The sequence below is a fragment of the Lissotriton helveticus genome, chromosome 8 (assembly GCF_964261635.1).
Source record: "Lissotriton helveticus chromosome 8, aLisHel1.1, whole genome shotgun sequence".
Lineage (NCBI taxonomy): Eukaryota > Metazoa > Chordata > Amphibia > Caudata > Salamandridae > Lissotriton > Lissotriton helveticus.
The window spans coordinates 1,464,526,804-1,464,549,649 of record NC_136069.1 but is presented as its reverse complement, the minus strand read 5'-3'; positions in this window follow the sequence as shown (position 1 = coordinate 1,464,549,649).

Genomic DNA, 22,846 nt, shown 5'->3' with positions numbered 1-22,846 from the left:
GGGCCCATATATTTCAATTCACCATTTTATTAATCGGGTGACCATACACTCTACTACCAGTAACCCAGTTCCTTCCTATATATTTCTATTGTACCCGACTTACCAATCCACCGTCACGGGTACCTAATGACCACGATGAATCAGGGAGCTAGCTGTGAAGAAAAGGCAGATACCAAAATACTTATACTTTATATATTCTATTTGTACTATAATAACCACAAACTCAGGAAGTTTTGAAAACCTTTATCTAAAATTCATCAAGCTCAGAAAATATTAGATTTACAACGAGCAAGCAATCGATAACCAGAATTACAAAGAGCACGTATCCATAAAGGAAGTATATAAAGCCAACCATTTGTGATTCTAAAGGGAGGTAAGAACAAGGAACATGCTAGGCAGCAATTTCAGAATTTAAACTTAGTATGGAGAGACTAAAAGCTGGGGAAGAATAAAGAGCATACTAGAATGTCACAGTGAAATATTTCCCCATAAAGAGCAACTATAGATAAAATGCAAATAGACGATACTAATAAACTGGTGCAATTACTTGAATCGGCTAAATAATCGGAAAAGACAAAGAACATCTATGTATCATAAACTTGGAAAGGAATTTACTAAGGATGGGTAAGAAAAATGGAACATGCTAGAATAACGACAAATATCGTATGAGCTTTCATTCCGTGGGTTTGCGAAAAAGCATGGAAAATCAATATATGCAAAGATATGTCTTTATTGAAGCAAAAGACAGAAAAATAGATAGGTGCAGTATAGAGTTTCAGCACTATATTTACCTAGAATGGTGTGAAGACCAACCCTGGCCACAGGTCAGTTAAGAACAGGAGGGACCCCAAAGGAAACCCGTCATCAGCAGGACAGCAGGTACAGAATGGACACCCCAGGACAGGACAGGAAACCCAGATTAGGATTAGGACAGGACCACCAGGATAAGACCAGCACCCGCAGTTTGGAAGCAACGCCTGCGCTCCACCCTCTCTGCAGTTATCGGCCAGAACCCCGATTGGGTTATCGATTTCCCCAGCAAAGTGCTCCGCCAGCACTTAAGGTTTAAAACCTCTAGAGTCTATGGAAAATTCGGACAGAGTGCTCCGCAGCCCTCTGTATCAAGTCACCTATTGTGTGCGTTGGGTCAGTGACAGGACAGCTATTCGGACAAGTCGGACAATTTCTCTAGCTAAACCTAGGCTAGTTATACTGTTTTTGGGTCAGTGTACCACCCCCCCAAATGTTGCAAGTGTCAGAATCCCCAATTTCGATTGGTCCCCAAGTAGGATAGGTCAACACACCAATCACATTTCAATTCTACAAGCCTAAATTAACATTTCTGGGACCGCCTATCGATTTTGGGGTTCCCATGACATGCTCTACGGAATACAATGAAATAATATACATTTGTTTCAATTGCAGAACATTTCAGCTTCTTCTGCTAGGTGAGGGTGCATCTTCCCAGGCACGTTTTGGCTGAGACCTCAGGTTGGCAATCATTCAATGTCACCTGCAGAAGACTGTCATGCGCAGTACGGTAACTCAATATGGATTCACGAGTGTCTCGCAGACCCTCAAGAACGGGGGACATGAAAAGTAAGCGAAAAAACATGTTAAAACACAGAAATAAATGAATACACTGTATACCATGAATAACTACTCTATACCCCTTACTTTATAATATCTATAGCGTTAGGGTAAATGCGGAACAAACAACTTTGCAAAAGCAGCTTTGCAAGCACAGAGCATATGAGGAGACAAAGCGGCCATTTCAGCTGTATTGCGCATGAGCAAACATTTCCCACCAGAACTGCGAGTACGTCATGTCACGTGAGTGTGACTAACGCATGCGCAGAAGAAACCACGCCAAGCAGCGGCCATTTTCAGTGGCAAGCGTATTAATGTTAGTAAAGACATAGACAAGCTTCACTGGGACACCCAAATGTCAGAATAACAGGGAAATTGGTAAGACAAACAGGTTGGATTACTTTGTTACATATTATTCGAGGTTCATGAATTCAAGCAAGTCGCGTAATATGCGAATCCTTGCTCCATCACCATCAGCACATGCTTGACCTTGCAAGTCGCTATATCACGACACTCTCAATAGGTCTGAGGTTGCAAAGGTACAAGTGACTAAACTTTAGAATGTCATCGGTTGCCAAAGTGTTCTGGAGCACAATCGGGTTGACACTGAATATTAGTGTCTTGAATATAAGCAATGACATCCGGATAGACTCAATGACCATGGTTGAAAACCGCAAATGGCTGTGAGACATAATTCAAAGATTTAGTGAGCTGGTACTCACCCTTCACAAAATCAAATGCTCATTCTTGGAAATCCAAATTGTGTTATTCGGGTATGTGTTTTCAGAGAAGGGACTACGAATAGACCCGAAGCTATAAATATTGCACCACCCCTGGAATGCCACCAACTGCAGGAAGCCTGCAGCACGCACTCCTACGGCCGGGGGCAGACGAGGGGATAGATAGTACGCTCGGCATTACGTCATAGCGTACCTGGCTATTGACTAGGCCATTCCTGTGACATGACAGATTGGTAAGAAGGAATGTTAGGAAAGCTACCATTTATGGCAAACCGCTAAGTGGGAGGGGCTTTTGCTCTCCAATATACTCTAGAGCAGGGGTCTTCAAACTGGGGGGGCGGGCCCCCCTAGGGGTTCCTCAAGTGATCCCGGGAGGGGGGGGGGAGGGGGGCGTAAGGCTCTGGCCCAAAGAAGCATTATGCTGATAGAAGTGCTTTAAGTTCAAAATGAGCAGCAATAAGCCGCTCTATAATGTGCCATCACTAACATCTTTTGTTATGTATATCCTAGCTGAGAGTGTGTGTCAAAAAGGAAGGGACTTCAAATATTCTTCAAAACCCCCACCCCTATTCCTAACAACCCCACTGAGGATACTTTTACACGTTAGTAAGGCCTGCCTGACCAGAATAGTATGTTTGGCAATATGTATTTTTGAAAGGGGAAACAGAACTTAACTGCCATGCTTAAATGATTTTAGACATATTTAAACATTGCTAATTTAATCAAATAATTGTGAAAAATTCTGAATTCTTTTTTCACGGAAGGGGTGCAGCATCAAAAAGTTTGAAGACCACTGCTCTAGAGTTTATTTTTGTCCAGGTAGGAAAGCATCACAAATTGTGCGCGTTAAAATGACAAAAGAGTTAACTTACACTGCCGCGGAATGTTCCCGATTAAGCCACATGATTTTCCTGCCACATAATTCTGTCAACATTGTCACATACTTTGACCTTTTCTTGCATAATTTCGGTGGTTGTCTATAGTTCTGTCTGATTTAAGATACAGTTTCTTCAATTTATTTCCATCCCTGTGCATGTGGAATACACGATAACAAAAAGAAAATTCCTTTCTGTGTTGTTCAATCTCTTAGTGACCTATAGGCCTACACACAGGTACCAGATATTTATGCTATGTAGTGACACAGATAATTATTTTAACACGACACTAAAATTGCTTATTCTTCTCAAAGTTTATTCTTAATAAAAAGTTGTATCAATAAAATTCCTTAATCCACATATAACAGAAAACATATTACACTTAAACATTTAGATCAATGTCCCACATTTCCTATAGCATTTCATTCACAATGCAAGACTTAGTCCCAACACTTCATTTAGTGTAAATATCTTTTGGCATAAATCACAACAAATAAATACAAATCTTATAATCAATATTTAAAAACAATTCGAGTCCTTTTGTCGACGCGTTTCGGTGCTTTGTTCTAGATGTAATACCCAGTCCTTTCTGGTTTTCTGGGAAACTCTCTTCTTTTGAAAGCATGTGGAATACACGACCAGCAGTGTACAGCGGGTGCTTGTCACAAAGGTAAATACAGTCCGAATTTCTTAGTTTCTCGCCATTCTGCTCGGCTGCAACCCGCCTAAACTGTCTCCGTCATTTGGGTTTGCAGCAGGTAGGAGTTAGGGGGAAATGTTGGCAAGGTTCCAAATGTGCTGCCTCAGCATAATACTAGTCGTTTTTGTGAAAGAAGAAAGATGTCATTGAAATGTAACTCGGATTGGAAACTTGTAATGCGAGAGCGGGGAAAATCCGCGGCCCTCCTGAACTCCATTTCTTTGCCCTTTTTCCAGGCAGCAGCTGGTAATTTGAGCCAAACATACGGCAGAACTGTAATCCAATAAACAGCCTCCAAAATAGGGGATTTCATCACAGGCAGAGCGTGCTGAAAGGGGCTGATTACAAGCCCACGTGCGCCGCTCGGATGTGTGCACGCGGGGACATTGCTGGGGGAGACTTTGCTTTCCTTGGAGTTTTGCAGTAAAAAGCGACAGAGAGGAAGAGCTTTTGTTCCTGGTATGTGCAATTTCATAGGCCTTTGATATGTAATTAGGCATCTGTGTAATTAGGAACACTTTCCTTTCAAAGGAAGCATGTGCGCCCATTACTCTATTCAAGCCTGATGTAAAATGTTCATTAACCCTTTGGCGTTTGCATTTTGCATGAAACTATTCAATCAGTCTGAATGTGTTTTACACACCCTTACAGGTCCACGCGCTGACGCGCTCCCTATAAATGCAAGAAAATGCTAATAAGTAATAAGCAGAGGCAATATAAGGAAATACTAATCGGTAATAAGCAGACATCAGCTGAGAATAATTTCCCAGGGAGCCAGCCACCACTCAACCAGACCACGAAGGGGCCACGAAATATAGGCTTTTAAATATTTTCCTAGAGTGAGAAGGGAATGGGCAGCCATTGATGGCTTGGGTCACTAAGAGAAAATGATTGCCATTTAGTCTTGGAAAAATTCGAAGTGGGTAGCAGAAGCATACTTATGTATTTGGCCTTACTTGTGAGGTCAGAGGTTATAGGGCAGGAACCTGATTCAAAAACAGTTTTTAACCTGTACATACATTTCACACTAACAAGTGGGAAACATTATGGACCTGTTGCACAAAGCTTTTTCTATGAATAGTCTTGTTTGCTCCAAGCTTAGGTGTGTGTTACTCTGGGAGTGCCACGAGAAAAAGTTTTATGATTCACAAACCTTCTCGTAACGACTCAGCATGTTTTTGCCCCTGGAAGTATGTGCCTAGAGTGAGACAACTTTTAAAGGTAAATATATCTTGATTCAGGACTGGCTGTAGAGAGATCATATAATTGACCTTTAGGCCTGGGATCTATTTTCTATGCACCTCAAATGCACACTCTGCTGATCTAAATTGCTTCTGCAAAAACAACAGTTGATGGGCAGAATGCAGAACAATGTCATACATTCACCCCAGTACAAAGATCTGGGCCTAAATCCATTTTATATTTGCTCACCATGCCATTCCAGTTTGAACCCAGCCATATGCAAATCAGTCTTGACCCTGTGCCCCATGGGAACAGTCCAGCCCAAACTGCCAAGCCAGGTCCTCCCTGGACTGGAAACACTGGTGCAGTGTTACTCCTCTCATGCAAAGTTCATGTGCTCAATTTTTACAGTCGCAGGGTTAACCCTCTCACCACATGGAGTCCTCTTTGGAAGTCGTGTTCAGATGGCAGCGTGCTTTTACTCTCTTCTCCCAGAAGAAGATGGCCCAACTGTTAGTCAGTGCCACTATGGCCAAAAGCCCAAGAGCAACAGATACGAGGGCCACTCCCCATAGGCTGGCTGGTGGCCACTGCTGGTGTTGCTTGTGGCCTTTGTCGGGTCATAGGCCCTCTTCCAAACACCAGTTAAGTTAGCAGGGTCAAGTCACAGGTTCACCGCAGATCCTCTGCTGACAGTGGTGCAGCTATGACGCTGCACACTTGATGCTGAGATTAAAGGCTGGGGTTGTGCAGATCCAGTAGATGGATGCAGTCAACTCCAGTCATGCTTCTGACTTGCCACAGACTAGTTGCGGTCAGGGTTGCAAAGATGCAGCTCAATAGCTTCTGCTAGTACCACGGGCTAGCTGCTTGAGAGAGACAGCACTCTGAGCCTCTACCACTCTGGTCACTCTCTTGTGAGTCTTATGGGTAGATCAGTGCTTAATTTAAGCAGGTGGTTTCCGTTGTCCAGCATCGGCACTTAATCATCAACACTGGTGCTTCTCATGAGCACCAGCTAAGGACAGGACAAGGAAATTAAGTGATTTGCCCAGAATCACTGAAGTCGGTAGCTCTGGCCATTACGCCACATTCCTCTCTGGACTTTCATGGTTTGTAGTTGGTTCTGTTTTAGGCTGCGCTAACAGGAGACTTCGGGTGGTGCTAGCTGCCTTCGGACCAGACCCCCGTCACTTATTTTTTTACAAACTAATCTCTGGGGTAGATCAAATTAGAACGGATCGACATCTACGGTGTTGAGCCCCTTGTAGCAACGTTTTAGTCCTCCAAGAACAACATTCTACATTTTATCCATTTTTATTAGTTTAGTAGGAGAGGAAAAAACTTTAGATGCCCATCTTCTGATATGTGCTTCCTTAATTGCCTGCATGTTCCTTGTTTTCCTCACAAGAAGAACAAATGAATAACTAAGTATGGATCATGCCTGGTAGTAGGGAAGGTTGGACAGACCTTGTGTTCACTGCTGAGCCATAAAATTTAAATCCCTCTTGTAAACAAGGGGGCTTGCATCATGGTATGCATTTTAATGATACATACTAAACTTAGCATAATATAGGATAGGACAATATTTATAAAGCGTGCTTATACCCACGGGTGTCAAGGAGCTAAACTTCACCAATTACAGAAATAAGGACCTTCGAAGGCAGCGCGATATACTGAAGTTTCCTCAAAATGAGTCCCAGGGCATTGTTTTAATTTGTAACAAATTGCTCATGCATCAGAGAGGGCCTTCACATAACATTAATGACCGGGGCCTCACAAAAGCTTCTGACAGGCCTGTCCATAAAGCCTCATTGTAAAAGCGAATGCCAAAATGCAGGGCCACTTCCCTTGGCTGATTCTCATCCCTACATTCATTGCTGTGACTCATGAGGCTTATCACAGAATCCTTCCGCATTAATAGCAATGATGACGCAGGCCTCATGGGCCTCATTCAGGGGCGGCCTTAGGCATGTGCAAGCTGTGCTCATGCACAGGGCCACCAAACCCCAGGGGCCACCACACCAATATATATCCTTAATATAATAATCCTCTGAGGATGGATACATATTTGTGTGGCGGCCCCTGGCAGGGATTTGGCGGCCTCCGGCTCTGTTCCACTTCCAAACACCCTGACCCCCCCTCTTCACTGGCCTCCGTGCTCCACCCTGCCCGGACCCCCTCTTCCGGGGCCCCCTACCTACGCTCCCTGCCCAGGGCCCCCATGAGCTTAGAGCCGCCCCTGTCTCATTGAACACTGTTTTTCCATTCTGTGCTGTATAAATGCATCAGGTGCAGGGCCAAGGTCTGGCCTTCTTGCAGCACTTTGTTATACAAAGTTAACCGGTTGCTGCAAGAAAGCGAGTTCATGCATGTAGCCCCTGGTGTCCAAGCTTGTAGTCTGCATGCAAGACAAAGGAACTTATCCATAAGGAGATACGCGTCAAAGCATGCCGTGTGATGGGTTTGGTAGCACGTCATAGCCAATAACTTCATGCTTTGATCAAAATATCTAAAGCCCCATGTCTCATCCTTCACACCACTTCCACTGGCTTTCCACAGATACCATTTATAAAAAAATGAAAATATAGCACTATGTTAAAAATACAAAAAAGGAATGCTGGCTTCAGTCTTTATCCAGTGATATCACAGCAAAGATATTACTGCTCAGGCCAGAGTGCATATGCCTACCAGTAGTTTTAGAGCTGCACAAGACCCAATTTGGATGTGTTTTTTAATACCAGTTGTTATTTTTTAAACAAAACTTTTTTTGTGCTAAAACGTAATCTTATTTTAAAAGAAATCAAGAATTTGTGTTTTTTTCTTTCTTTTTTTGTCCTTTCTTCCATTTTGTTCTCTTTTTAATATTTGGTTCACGCTGCCTGCCGGGTTGTAGCCGCTGACTCTGTACACGTTCCTAAAAATGTTCAATAAACAGAACTGATCCATAAAAGAAATCATGGAATCCCTGTGAATTCCATACCCAGGAGAGAAGAAAGAGGCATTTTCTAAGAAAGAGGCATTTTCTGAATTGTAGCCACTGGAGAATTGCTGTTTTATTATGCATAGGTTGAGAGTCATAACATAACTTCGAATCCAATTTTGAGATGTTTTTGCTCCACACCTTTTATCAAAACCAGAAAATCCCTCGGTTCGAGCACATCTCTGTCCACCTGCAGGGAGCACAGCAGGAAACTGGTTTGCCGCAGTTTAAATATCGCATAAGACCTCCATTCATGACAGCCCAGACAGAAAGCAGCTGTTCACCGACTGGGGTTTCCCTTACGAATGACCAAATTGCATGTTTCCCGCCCCCTTCACCCCCACCAATCTCTGCTCTCATTACATTTTGGTGTTAGTGACGTGTAAAGTACTCTGATCCACTTATGGGCTATGTACAAGCTATAGTAAAAATTCAATTACATACATCAGTGATGTCAAGTAATAGTTTATTGTTAAAATCAAGAATTCATAAAACTTTCAAATACATCAGTATCACAGAAGGCCTTATAACGATTTACAAAGTTTAACAAGGCAGCTGTATTTTACTATCTAGAGCATAGGAACCTAAAAGAATGCCTGTTCCTTGGTGTGAAGAGTACTTAAAAGGAAACTAGCATACATACCTAATTCCCCCCAAAAATGTAATATAAAATGGAGAAACAAATCTCTGGCAAACATGTAACTTCGTAACTGATAGCCTACACAGAAAACACATAGGAAGGAGTAAAAAACGCTATATTTGCAAACCATTACCCACACAAAATACAAATTGACTGTAGGTATTATATGTAGGTAGGCATGCCGAGTTCAAAGTGTTTTGTCAAATTCTAAGACGTCTATGGAAACGTTTGTAACTTTACGTTGTTTGTAAAGTTTGTCACTTCGACTTTGCGACGTCCACCTGGAAATCATGACTTCTACATCAATGTATGCTGTATGCATCCTTGCTTAAACCTTAGAAGTGGTCCAATAGATGTTATCCATCAGACAAAACAAATAGACCCATATTTACAAATATTTTTACTGCAAGTGTGAATTGTCTTACATCTGGAAACTCAGCAGTAAGTTATACCCAAGTCAGGAACACAATATATTTATTAGAACAGCGTTGTGAATAGGGCCCTAAGTCCCTCATTGGGAGCTGGACGTTAGTATCCAATTACTGTGAAAACATAAGTTTGTGCATGGATCAGAATTCTGCGTTCCACCCTCTCCGTCCCCCCAGCGAATATATGACTTTACAACACAAACAATTACAACGCATGCTTTTATATTGCAGTTTTTACAACGCAACTACCATTACATCGCATGCTTTTACAACGCATACCATTACAACGCATTCCATTACAACGCATACAATTACAACGCATACAATTACAGCATAATACTTTGAGTGCAACAGTAGGGTAAGTGTTGGATGGCGTAGGGATACAAATTACTATTCCCACTCCAGTGAGTGCAACAGTAGCGAAAGTGTTGGCTAGCGTAGGGGTAAAAATGTCTATTCCCAACTACCCCATACCCACCCTAAACTTAAAATTCTCCATTACTAACCTTATAATGCGTTGTGATGGCGTGCGTTGTAATGCCATGCTTTGGAATGACGTGCCTTTTAATGGCATTCGTTGGAATGGATGTCCCCCCCCCCCACCAGCTGTTTCCCCTAACAAATTTCTTCCAAACTTCATCAGGAGGACAGAGTCCATATAAAACATACAGAACTTAGGGCCCAATGTAGGTGGCTCAAATACCGGTCGGTAACGGTGAAATTCGGTAAATTTCACCGCTACCGACCGGTAGTTAGGCATTCGTGATGTAGGGAAGGATTCGGTTTTAAGGAATCCGTAAATACCGATTCCTTAATACCCATTCCTAATTGGCCTTGCATTTAAGGAATCGGTAATACTGATTCCTTAAATGCAATGTAGAAAGCACATAAAAGAGTGCTTTTGGGCCTTAAGGAATCAGTAATTACCCCTAACTTCAATTTGGTGGTAATTAACAAATTCCTTTAAAAAAGCACTTTCTTGCTTTTTTGTATGTGCCATGTGGCACACATGCATGCCCTCAGGGCATGCATGTGTGCCACATGTGCACACATTCACATTTCAGGGGTGCAACAGGGTGTCCTTTGGACACCCTGGCACCCTTGAAATACCTCCCTAATACCGAATCCGTAATATCGAATGTCTTCACATTCATTCCTATGGGCCTCCAAGCCCATAGGAATGAATGGGTAGGTATTCGTTATTTCCGAATCTCAATTACCAATTTGGTAATAACGAATAGTAAGAATTCGGTATTTTTTACCGAATTCTTACCTACATCTGAATTACCGATTTCTAAATACCGAATCGGTAAAATTCGGTATTTAGAATTCGGTATTTCCCTATTACCTACATCGGGCCCTTGATGAGTTAATGACCGTTTTCGCTGTTATGCCTCATTTCCAAGTTCAGAACCCAGAATAGGAGTTAATTGCCTGATCCTTTAAATACCTAACCCCAGGGTAATGGTGTGTATGTCAATCTGTGGATTTTCTATAGCACACTCCTAGCTAAAGGTAGCACAGTGATGGACAGGTATTTATGGGTTGTGCTAATTTAACATACTCAGTTTTGTGCAATTAGTAATCAGGACATAAGTGTTCTTTTCCACTGCATTGCCATTGTACTGCAGGTCACATTACATACATAGAACACTTAGAGCTAATTTTATCAAAGTGATATGTATCATCATGTTACCTTTTTATAGAAGGGATATTTTGCAACATTGTATTTAGAGTAAGGAGCGCTGTTTTTTTTTTGCAGCACAAATCAATGCTGAAGTACATTTTGATGCGGCCAAATAGTGGCAGCTACAGTAAGAACAAACGGAACAAAATAAAACACTGTTACTTCGTGTGCTTTATTGTAGTCATGTGATTAATGTAATCATATATTTCTTTATAAAGTGTGAGCTCCACCCATCTGGTTTTCAGAGCACTGTACCGAGAACAGGGGTATGACACCAATCTAAATAAATAAATAAATAACATGCTTTACTGGTGACATAACAGAATAGATTTATTTAAGGTACATATTGATCTAGCATTACAAACCTTACAATATACAGGATGCATACATAGGTAATGGCGGATACACATGTGTAGTGACAGAGTACACGGTTGCCGAAAAACAAAGTACTGCTTCAGCATTAACAAAATACATGAATAACATAGAGCCGCTGTTAATTTAGCACGTTGGTCATACAAGCAGTAACCTTGAGCTAACAGAACAAAAGAAGACATAGGGCCTGATTACAAGTTCGGTATTCCATCGAACACGTGGTGGAGGTCCCTGGACCGCCAGACAGGCGGTCCACCCACCGTATTATGAATACAGTGGTGGGACCGCCACAATCAACGGGGATCGTGGATCCCGTGGCTGTGGCCTGGCAGTAAGAGGCTCTAATATGCTGGTGGTGCCTCTGCAGCAAAGCCGTGCATAGTAGGAGTTTCCTCACCACCACAGTTTTCCTGGTGGTGAGGCCTCCATGAAAACTGTTGCAATGAGGAAACAAGGGGGGCCCTACAGGGGCCCCTGTTGCCTCAGGGCCATGGTGTGCCTGCAGGGGGGGCACATGTTGTGCCCTCCTGTGTGCAGTTACCCCCTTTCCTGCATGGCATGGATTTTGCGTGAATGCGCTTTGGTGTTTCCAATGTGGTACCTTTTTAATACGCACCGCCGCGGGAATGCCAAAAGTCCACTGGCCAGACCACAAGATTTGTACAGGACCTCCAAACTCGTAATCAGACATTTATTATTAAAGGTTCAAGGATAAGCAGTAAATACCGCGAGTGACGATGCAGGGAGTCATAGAGGTGTTTCAACAAAGGCGCAAGGTTATAACAGGACAGACTGAGTAGAGTACAACACTGGTCATGAATTACAGAAGTGAAGGGTGCTACAAAGCCTGGAAAGCACCCATGGTAGTGTATTTGTTGTACATTTATATGGAATGCACTCAACCCAACTTGCTGTCTTTTACAGCAGCACAATACACAGCACACTGTGCACCAAAGAAGGTGCTGCCTAAGAGTGGGGTTGTACAATCTCATGCAGGTGCTCCCTTAGGGAGCACCTTCTTGAGGATGGATTGGAAGATTTGAAAGGAGGGACATTTTAATGTGAAGAGGGAGGGTATTCCATACTCTAGGAGCGTTTTAAGAGAAGGCTCTGCAAAGTGTGGATTTTTCTTTAAACATGTAGTGGGCAGAAACTTTCTGTCTTTTCTGCAGAGTGAGTGAGGTTCTCCAGAGAAGGAAAGTTTCTGTGGAAGATATTTTGGAGCTTGGCGGTTCAGAGCTTTGAATGTGTTGCAAGAAGTTCTCATAGTCAAGCGTGCCTCGATTGAAAGCTATTTAAGGTAAGCAAGTGTGGGGCTAATGATTAATGTGATCCATAAGAATAACTCAAGGTCATGACATGCAAGAGCATTGTTTGTCAATGTCATGCTATACACCTATACTTGTTTCAATATCAGATTTCCAAAATTCTAAGAAGTCATAATGTGCATCTCTTTTTTGAGCTTCAATAGAATGAGCAGAGTAGAGTAGAGTAGAGTAGAGTGGAGTAGAGTAGAGTAGAGTAGAAGATAAGTTCGATCAAATTACAAATTAGCATAGGGAAACAATTACACAGTGCGTGCCAATCCAAGTGCAGCGTTAGTCAAAAGAAGCAAAAGATGCATTCTCAAGGACATTTCTTGGATGTGCATTATCCACTATCATTAAGTAGTAACTACTGCTCTAAATATGCTTTATTTTAGAAAACAGTATGAAGTTATTACTGTTTTGTAATAGTCATCATATTCCAATCATCATGCCTACTTCCATTGTTACGCACATCCGCTCTTTATGTCTGAACCAAAACCCTTCCCACTTAAGAGTGCCAGACAAATGAAGGGTCAGCTCCCTCCCTTCCATAGAAGCTTCTGAACCAATATATTCTGGGATAGTTAGTCTGCCTTTCTTTTCTTATTTTAAGGGTCCTACCATAGCGCACGTTTAATTTCCTTTCTTAGGATATCACTGTGCCGCATATTTTTGACAAGTTACTACAAACTACCAATGCTTGGTTTGATGATTTCAAGGTATACTTTGCACTCCTTCCATTAACAATAATCTACAATGTGATTATTGTACAATTTACTATGTTCCTCTTGCACTGACAACATAAACTACACTTCCTTTTCATGAAGTTTTGCTCAATTGTACTCTGCTTGACTAGGATACTCCTGCTCACTGATGTATTCAATCTCTACCCTTTATCGTGTAATGCTATTTATGTGCAGTGCGCCAACATTCTTGAGGCCTGGTTCACACCAACATTAATAAATAAACGATGTATGTTCACCCAAGATGACATGAACTTATTTACTATTATGTAGATATGTACAGTGCTCCTGTTGCTCATTAAATACAAATATAAACCTTTTAAAGAAAAAATAGTCCTTCAATTAATATCTTTTCTTTTATTGATCTTTTCATTATTAATAAAAATTGGGGCAGTGCCGCAACAAGTATTTCAAGGTGCCCCATTGATCCACATCCTTTCCAGAAAGGGACGGGTTATGGTTTAGCCCTTGGGACAAGTCTGTAAGGACCTTATAGTGGCTCTCTCTCACTCACACACTTATTGCAACAGTACGAGTTACGTCATATAGTCACAACTCTTATGTGGATACCTCTGCCCAGTTCCATCTCCAACTGCCTCTGCCACAATGTTTTATATGTGGAACCAGAACCCAGTCATTGTTTATACAGTTAAGAAATAATCAGGCAATCATCACCACATTCTTTATCCATTTTTCAAACGCTTTGAGTGGGCGAGCCGCTCCTTCTTTGATTGAAGGTTGGAGTATGCAAAGTCTCACCTTCTTTTATGCAAACCTCTTCGTTTCCGGTAGGCCCTATTGCCATTTAATGCCTTTAAATTGTTTCATTAGGCTATTCAGAAACATTAATCAGATCATAGCTGTTTGCCCTCCAAATTTGAAATCTACGTTTCCCCAGTGAGGGTAAGTAAGTAGGTAAGTACTTACTTACTTATTTACATTGAGGGTGAGAATTCTGAGTCAAAGAAAGGGGGGCATATGGGGAGGAAAACCAAATCCATCCTAAGTGCTCTCCCACCTTGTCCGAAATTGACAGGGTTACACTGGTCATTAGGAAAGAATATAACCCCCACCTTCTCTGCCAAGAAACCTGCCATAAAGGGGAGGAGGTTATGAGGTAATCAAAATTGCACCATTGCTTGGATGTTTCTACCTTCTACCATTCAACCAGGTATTGAAGTTGGGCAGTATATGCATAACTCCCAAATACACGTGGACTATATAATAACTTAGGGCCTGATTTGGATCTTGGCGGACGGGTTACTCCGTCACAACGGATATAATGGGGTTTATATTATCGGCAGATGGGATATCTGTCACTATTGTGATGGATATCAAACAACAAAAGAGTGTCAATCGTTCTATGTGTGTAAGCACAATCACAGGAGAAAGGTTGGAAAGAGTAAATCTCATTGGATTTAACAGGAAGCCCTCACTCACCACCCTGGTTGGTGACATGCTTCATCATTGGGCCCACCAGGAGAAGCCGAATGCCTCCCTGGTGTGCTACAACGCCAGGATACTGCGGAGCTGGTTTTTGTGACAGTAGTATGAAAAGGTGGGTTAAAAAAGTCAAGGTTTTATCCCACACAAAATAACTTTATTCAGTGGTCAACCTGATATATTTAAAAGTATGTGTGGGGAAATTACCAAGTAAATTGTTTGGTTATTTCCACTTAAAGTGGGGTCAATATGTTTCTGCCTGTTATGTGTGATTTACTGGGCATTCTTTAGGACCATGGGGAGTGTACCTCAGCTGTATAGGCTCGCTAAGGCCCACCCTAACCTGAGCACGTGAAAGTTAAAATCATGTAAAAACTATTAAGTGCAAAGAAAAAGAGAACAAACCAACAAGTTGTGGGATTTACCTCGAAATCAGAGGAACCTGTATAGTCTGAACAGTAAAAAGACATACAAACAAGTAAAGAGACAAACACTTAGTAAGAAAGATCTGTCTTCTGGGTTCTCTAAAGGACTGATATCAGAGTCAAGGCGCTTATAACTAGTCACAATTGCGTGACCTTGGTGTAATAATAGGTATATTTGTGCAGGATCCATCGGTCTGGGGTGCAGACAGATGCGTGGACATTAACCCTGGGCGAAGAACTACGCTCCGTTCGCGGAGCTTGCGGAGTTTCGGCAGCTCCGCGTTCCGCGGAGAACGCGTAGCTGTCGATTACTCCGCGATCCGGGGCGTAGCGTAGTTCTCGCGCGCTGAATAACATTATCGCGTGCGCGGCAATGGCTCACCTTCGTTCTGCGTTCGTTTTTTCCTGGTCGCTTGTGCCACCATGTTTGGAAACACTCTCGCACAGTCCCGTGCGACTGTGCGAACGCGATAACGTCATTTGGATGCGCGATAGCGTCATAAGGATGCGCGAGGATGCTTTTTGGTAAGATCGAGTTGCCGAACACGCAGAAACTGCATTCTTGCACAGAATAACTCGCGAGCATGTTAAAACCATAATGAATTACCATTTTGGTTAGGAAAAAAAAGCAAAAAACCTTAAAGTTGTACCTTTGGCTTTATTTTTAGGGGGGAAGGACCCCTCTTTTTGTTTCTACTCTTGTTTTGAAGAGTAAGGAGGAAGGGCTCTTGAGTTTACAACTTCCTGTTCCTGTCCACCAGGCTCCTCCCAGTGCTTTGTCCATGTGGTGCTCACTTTCCTTTGGATTTTGAGCTGGAAGGATCACTTTCTGTCTGTGTTGGCTGCATTACTGATTTACCTTGGATTTAATGAGGACTTTTTGAATTGGAATTCTCTTTTTCAAGTAAGTTTGTGTAATGTATGAGTGATGTAGACTTGTGCTTGTTTGATTTGATTTTTTTTTTAACTACAGTATTCAATCCTGGAATTTAATTATTGATGGAGGCCTGTACTTTCATGAGGTCCCAAATTGTATTTTTTTTTAACTTGCATCCAGGCTTCATATAGAGGTACCCATGGGTCCAATCATGTTTCTGTAGTCTGTGTTTAAATGTTTATTCCAGTTTGTAAACAAACATCATGGATGGCATTGGATTATGTTCATTATGCAATAGCAATGTCTGTTGTGGAATTTCTGTTTGTGGAATTTAAAATGTTTCTAATTTTTAAGCCAATATCTGACCCTAGTACCCCATGTAGTTAGTGTGTAGGCATGCTTGAGTTCATTGTATTAACTTTCTGTGGTTGGCCTGGCCATGTGTTGGCGGCCATTTTATGTTTCCAGCCACTTTGCTCTTGCCATAGGCCTCCAACCTTGTGGCCTACTCTGGCAGTAGGCCATAGGTACTACTCATAGGGTCATGAAAGTTAATCAACTGTTTTTGTGGTGTACCCTTAATGTGAAAATCATGGATGGCTTGGATTGATATAGAAAATCTTATTTTTATGTGTGGGGTATTTCTGGTTTTGGGTGTGTTTAAACTTTAAATACTCTGCCATTAGGTAACCCTAGGAATACAGCTTGGGTAGTTTTGGTAACTTCGCACAGTCTGAGAACGTGAACTTACATTTTTTGTCTTGTTCGCGCACTCAATGTACTTGCTCGGGAACGCGAACACGACTTTTTATTCCATTCACGCTGCCGAACATGCCGATTTAGCATTCTCGCGGACAATATGTCCCGAGTTGCATAAAAGTTTCTCGAAAATGTTGCAGGTGTTTCTTGTGCACCCAAAAAGTCCTCATTTATGTTATGTTGTCATTTGGTTGTAGTTTTCTCTTTTTGGAGCATGGACCACTTCCATTTTCTGTCCTCTATGTAATTTTTTTTTTTTTTGGGTGGGGTGACCAATTTGGGCGGTGGTGTGGTGTGTCCATTTTGTGAAGCAAAGCATTGTCCCTTTGCCATAGGCATTATTGTCTGTCTTCTCTTTCTTGTCATGTTGTTGTTGGTGGCCAGGCCATGTGGTGGCGGCCATTTTGTGTATGCTTCCTTTGTGATTTATTTTGCCATGTTGTTGTTGGTGGCCAGGCCATGTGGTGGAGGCCATTTTGAAAAGTTGTCCATGTTGTTGTTGGTGGCCAGGCCCTATGGTGGTGGTCATTTTGTGTATGCTTCCTTTGTGATTTATTTTGCCATGTTGTTGTTGGTGAATATATATATATATATATACACACACTTTATTTTTGGGGTAGCCACTCACCAAGACCCACAACCTCCACACCAAGCAGGTCCAACAGGTCCTGCTCCCGGTCCAAAATGTCGGCCCAGCGGTGGGACAGCTGATGGTGGGTACGCCGGATACCGGAGCAGCGGAAGACTGCACGGCGCACCTTCGCCCACCGCCGGAGACGCTCTTCAATGCGCTGGTAGCCGGAGCCGGGCCTGCCGCCTGCTGCCAAAGTCAAGGGGAGGTGACGCTGGATAAAAAAGACCAGGGCGGCCACCTCCTCCTCCCCAAAAAGTTGGCGGGGCGTCACTCCTGCCGGGCGCATTCTGCCGCAAGGCAGCCGGGTTTTTTTCGGCACAGCCGCCTTGCCCTTTGAGCCGCCGATGCTGCTGGCACCCTTCACCATGGTTCTGGGTGGAGGGGAGAAGGAAAGTTGAAGACAAAAAGGTTAGGGGAAGAAAGAAGAAAGATAAAAGAAGGAAGTAATATAAAACAAGAGAAAAGTTGCAAAAAAAGTTGTAAAAGTAAAAATAAAATGAGAAATATAAACCTAGGCACAGACAGAAATAGGTAATAAGTAAAGAAAGTTAGAAAAACTGAGGGAAAAGACCAGGATGGAAGAGATAGGAGTGAGATGCTAAAGTAGGCCCAAAACCATAGCCAGAGTGTGAAATCGAAGATGGCTCTGCCCGTCGCGACCGCCGCGGTAAGTTCGCGCGATATTTGACGCGATCACGCACTTTGGCAGTGCGAACGAGAAGATGAGTTCCCGAACATGTCTAACACAACGCGAACACGTTACTTGTGACCCGGAACCGGAAATAAGGGAACGCAAGCGGGCGGGACAAACCTCATTGAGTAACTTAGCGCGCTAGCTATCTCGAGCATGCAGGCAGCGCCCCGAACACGCGCACCGCGCTCCCGAAGACGAAAAACGGCGCGCGAACGGGTCTAGCAAGCTACTACGCATGTCCGCGGAGCTACGTGTAGCTCGCGGAGTGCAAGTGCGTCTTCGCGTAGCGTCGCGGAGTGCGGCTACGCGAACTACGCCCAGGGTTAGTGGACATGCACTATGCCAGGTAGGAAAAAAGGCGTAACTAGTGGCCCTCCACGCCGGTAGTGGCGTATAGATCGATACTCGTGAATAGCAATCAATGGGCCAAAATGCGGGACCAGTGAAAACATAGTGACTTTTAAAATGACCCAGCGTTCTAGTAGTATATGGTGAGAACTCTCACTTGTCAGCTAAAAGATCCACGCCCCGTAGGTCTCGGGAGGGGGGTGGAGGCGAAAATGGCACACCCAGTAGGAGGGAAGATAATGAAAATAACAGAAACTGGTATTAGTAGTGAAAGGGGATGCACACGGCATCGAAACACACTTATCTGTGGGTAGCGGTGTAGAAGGAAACTCACGCCCGCAACGCCTGGCACCCGCACTGTTGTGATGGAGTACCCTGTCTGACAAGATCTAAATCAGGCCTTTAGTGTCAACTCTTGGCACTTTTCCCTGCCATAGGAAGTTGATCCTCAGGGCCTGGAGCCGCCTCAGGATCATGCCCGGTAAAAGCCTGGGGATCGTCTGAAAAACATATGAGATATTTGGCAAAGTCGTCATTATAGAAATAGCCACTCTGCCCCACACCGTATTTTAAGGCTGAATAAGAACAATGATAAAAGTGAAGGGTGACGGATTAATTTAGATTAGTATAACAGGAATTTATCGTCTAGAGTATGGGACTGAACTCCCATTCTGTGAATCCTGTAGGTGATGGTGAGGATTGTATGTCTTAAAAACGACTTCCTCAACCACGACTTCCCTAACAACGAGTTTGCAACCACGACCTCGTCTTAACCACGATTATTTTTTACCATGCATTCCTTTACCACGTTTTTTCTTGGTAAAGGAATTCATACTAAATAAAATCGTTTCCAACTAGTACCCCGATTCCCCCTCCCCTCAACAACGAATTTCCCTCACCCTAAAAGCAAACAAGATTATCTGCACACCCTATTAAGTAACCGCTACCTCTACAAACAAATCCCTAAGACTCCAGACCCCTGTATATTTACCCCAAACACCTCTCCTTCTAAAAACGATTTCCCTTATTCTAAAAATAAACTTGATTTAATAATAATAATAACGAAATAATATTAATAATAATACCTAAACTTCAGCCCCTAAAATCTAACCCAAAACCCCACTCCCCCTTAAAATTAACCTCTCTTACCTGTTCCTCTGCGTCGCTCTTCTGCACTGACTACTTTTATACGTTGACATCATCTTTGCACTAAAATGCGAAGTAATTCCTCCCTCGAGTGTGTCACTTGTACGGAAATGTGAACAGCACAGTGGTGCTCAATGGCGGGCAAAGAATGACGCTTGACATCATGTACATCACGTACGTGAGAGTAACACAAGTAAATATTGCAGGCTGGGAAACATTCCTAACAACGACTTTCCCGAACTCCTCCCTGCCCGAACACTAGACCGTTGATCGTTCAAGTCGTTGTTCGGGCAAGTCGTTCTTCCGCTTTCGTGACTCCGGAACTCGTTGTTCCGGAGTCGTTGTTTAGGATTTTTCCCGATGGTGAGATGGTCAATAGTGTCAAAGCTGACAGGATACTGCCGCCCTCTAGATTCGTCTGAGTGCTACTGGGCAGAATCACAAATTTGCTAGCATTCGCGCCAAGAATTTGCAATTCTATTAAGGACACGGAGGCGAGGATTATGCTTCTCAATCTTTACTAGAAGCTCACAGCAACCAATGAAAATGCTTGCTTTTCATTAAAATAACGTTAAACACTACATATCCCATCATGTCTCACACATAGACACGCCCCCCTATTCCATAAGAGGCCTCTGCCTGCCGCCATCTTCCTCTTTCTTTAAGGCGAACAGCTCCAACAACAACTTGGATAACCTTGTAACTCCTCCAACGTGGAAGAACCAAACATCTTCAGGCGTAATATCCTGGCTTTCTTCGACCTTCAGTCGTTCTTTTTGTCAGAACCTGAAATAAAGGATATGAGACCGTAACCACCATAACCACTGGGTGGGCACGCATTTATACATAACATGCCGGGTGGGATAATCCTCGCCTCCGTGTCCTTAATAGAATTGCAAATTCTTGGCGCGAATGCTAGCAAATTTGTGATTCTATTGCAGGACCGGAGGCTTCAGATTATGCTTGTTTAACGCTTATTAAAAACTACAGAGGTAATATCCCCCACCGGCTTATAATAATATGTTTTGAAGGTCGATTCCGACGACCAGTCTGCACTACGCATTATATCATGAATGCTGGAACCCAACAGGAATGACTTTGACGCCATGGCTCCTCTGACAGAGTGCGCACCAAAAATGGTGATGTCAATGCCGGCTTCTTTCATAACATAACGAAGCCATCTGGCAATGGTGGCTGCAGCCACTGCTTTGAAGGGCTTTTGTAAGGCAATCAAAAGCTGCGAACAGCCCAGAGGCCTAATAGCCGCTGTACATTCCTCATAAGTTTTCAAACATTTAACAACACATAACTTTTCGTTTTCTTGAAATGCATTATATGAAACATGAGTAGATAATGTCTTAGTGCGTCTAACTATGGTAAAAGAAACTCCTTCCGGAGTAAATACTCTACCTGTTAACTCCAGCGCGCGTACATCGGACGATCTTCTGCATGCCGAAAGGCAGAGTAACATGGCTAATTTAGCTGATAACTGCTTTCTGGATAGAAGGGAATTTGCTGGCCATCTGTTAAATAGGTCCAAAACCAGAGATACATCCCACAATCCGGAGTATTTCGGTTTAGGAGGGTTTGCCACCCTAATGCCTTTAAGTAATTTGCACACGATAGGGTGCATACCAACTGGTTTACCATCCAGCTGGACATGGTCCGCTGAGATGGCTGATCTGAAGTTGTTGACTGATCTATAGGCCAAACCTTCGGATGCTTTATCCGATAGAAAATTCAGCACATGGGGTAACTCCGCCCCCACGGGATCCAGGTGTCGTTCCACGCACCAATCCACCCAACCTTTCCAGGCCGAGGAGTATCTTTTCCTCGTGGATGGTGCCCAGGCTTGCTTGAGGAAGTCGTAAGCCTTGCTCGAAACCCCTGGCACTTGCCACTGCTCCCTGAAAGCCTCCAGGCCATCAGCTGAAGTCTGCCTTCCACTATCAGAGGGTGCCTCTCCTGATGAGGGCCCAGCAATAGCGTTGTCGACTCCGGCAGGAGTCTCGGTAGGTCGCAGCTCCACTGCATCAGCTTGGGGAACCATGATTGCGACGTCCACCATGGAGTCACCATGACCACTTCCGCTTGTTGTCTGATCACTTGTGACATCGCTCTGGGGATCAGCAAGAAGGGGGGAAAAGCATACTGTACCCCCTCCAACCAGTCCTGGAGAAACGCGTCCGTTGCCTGTGCCAACGGATCCGGCCTCCAACTAAAGAACCGTGCTATCTGGTACGTTAGTCTGGACGCAAATAAATCCATCCTGAACGGACCCCAAATCGTCTCCAGCCACTGGAATACCCTCGGGAGTAACTTCCAGTCGCTGTAGTCCCTGAGGTATCTCGAGTTCCAGTCCGCCACTTGGTTGGACTGCCCCGGAAGATATTCCGCGATTATCGATATTTGATTTTGAAGGCAGTAGTGCCAAAAGTCTTTGGCTATCTGCACAAGCATGGACGACCTCGTGCCGCCCAACTTGTTGATGTATCTCACTGCTGACACATTGTCCAAACGCAGGATAATACAACAGGATGTTTGCTTCGGGGACAACGTCCGCACCGCGAACGACCCCGCGAGTAGCTCTAGACAATTGATATGAAGAGAAAGCTCTTCCGGAGACCATCTTCCTCCTGCGGAGATGTCTCCACAACGCGCGCCCCAGCCCCAGAGGCTGGCGTCTGACTCTATCGTGATTTCTGGTAGGGAGCCGAAGATTGCTCGCCCGTTCCAGGCATCGACGTGCCCCATCCACCATTGCAGTTCCGTCCTCACTTCTTGGGTGAGGGGGATGCTGTCCGAGTACGAGAGACCCTTTTGAAGGTGTTTGATCTTCAACTGCTGTAGAGCCCTGTAATGTAGAGGACCCGGGAATATCGCTTGGACTGATGACGCTAGTATTCCCACCATTCTGGCCAGTCCTCTGAGGGAGACTGTCTGACTGTTCAGCAGTTTCCTGATCTCCTTTTTCAGATCCTTCAGCTTGTCCTTCGGGAGACATAGCTGAGCAGTCACGGAGTTCACTGTGAAACCTAGAAAATCTATCACTTGAGTGGGGACCATGACCGATTTTTTGCTGTTTATTACAAAGCCCAGATCCTGCAGTAAGGTTGTGGTCAACGTGAGGTGTCGCAAGAGAGTCTGCTGGCACTGATCCACTATCAGGATATCGTCCAGATATATGATGAGGCGTATACCCCGCTCTCTGATGTACGCCACTACTGGCTTCATCACCTTGGTGAAGCACCAAGGAGCCGAGGAGAGCCCGAA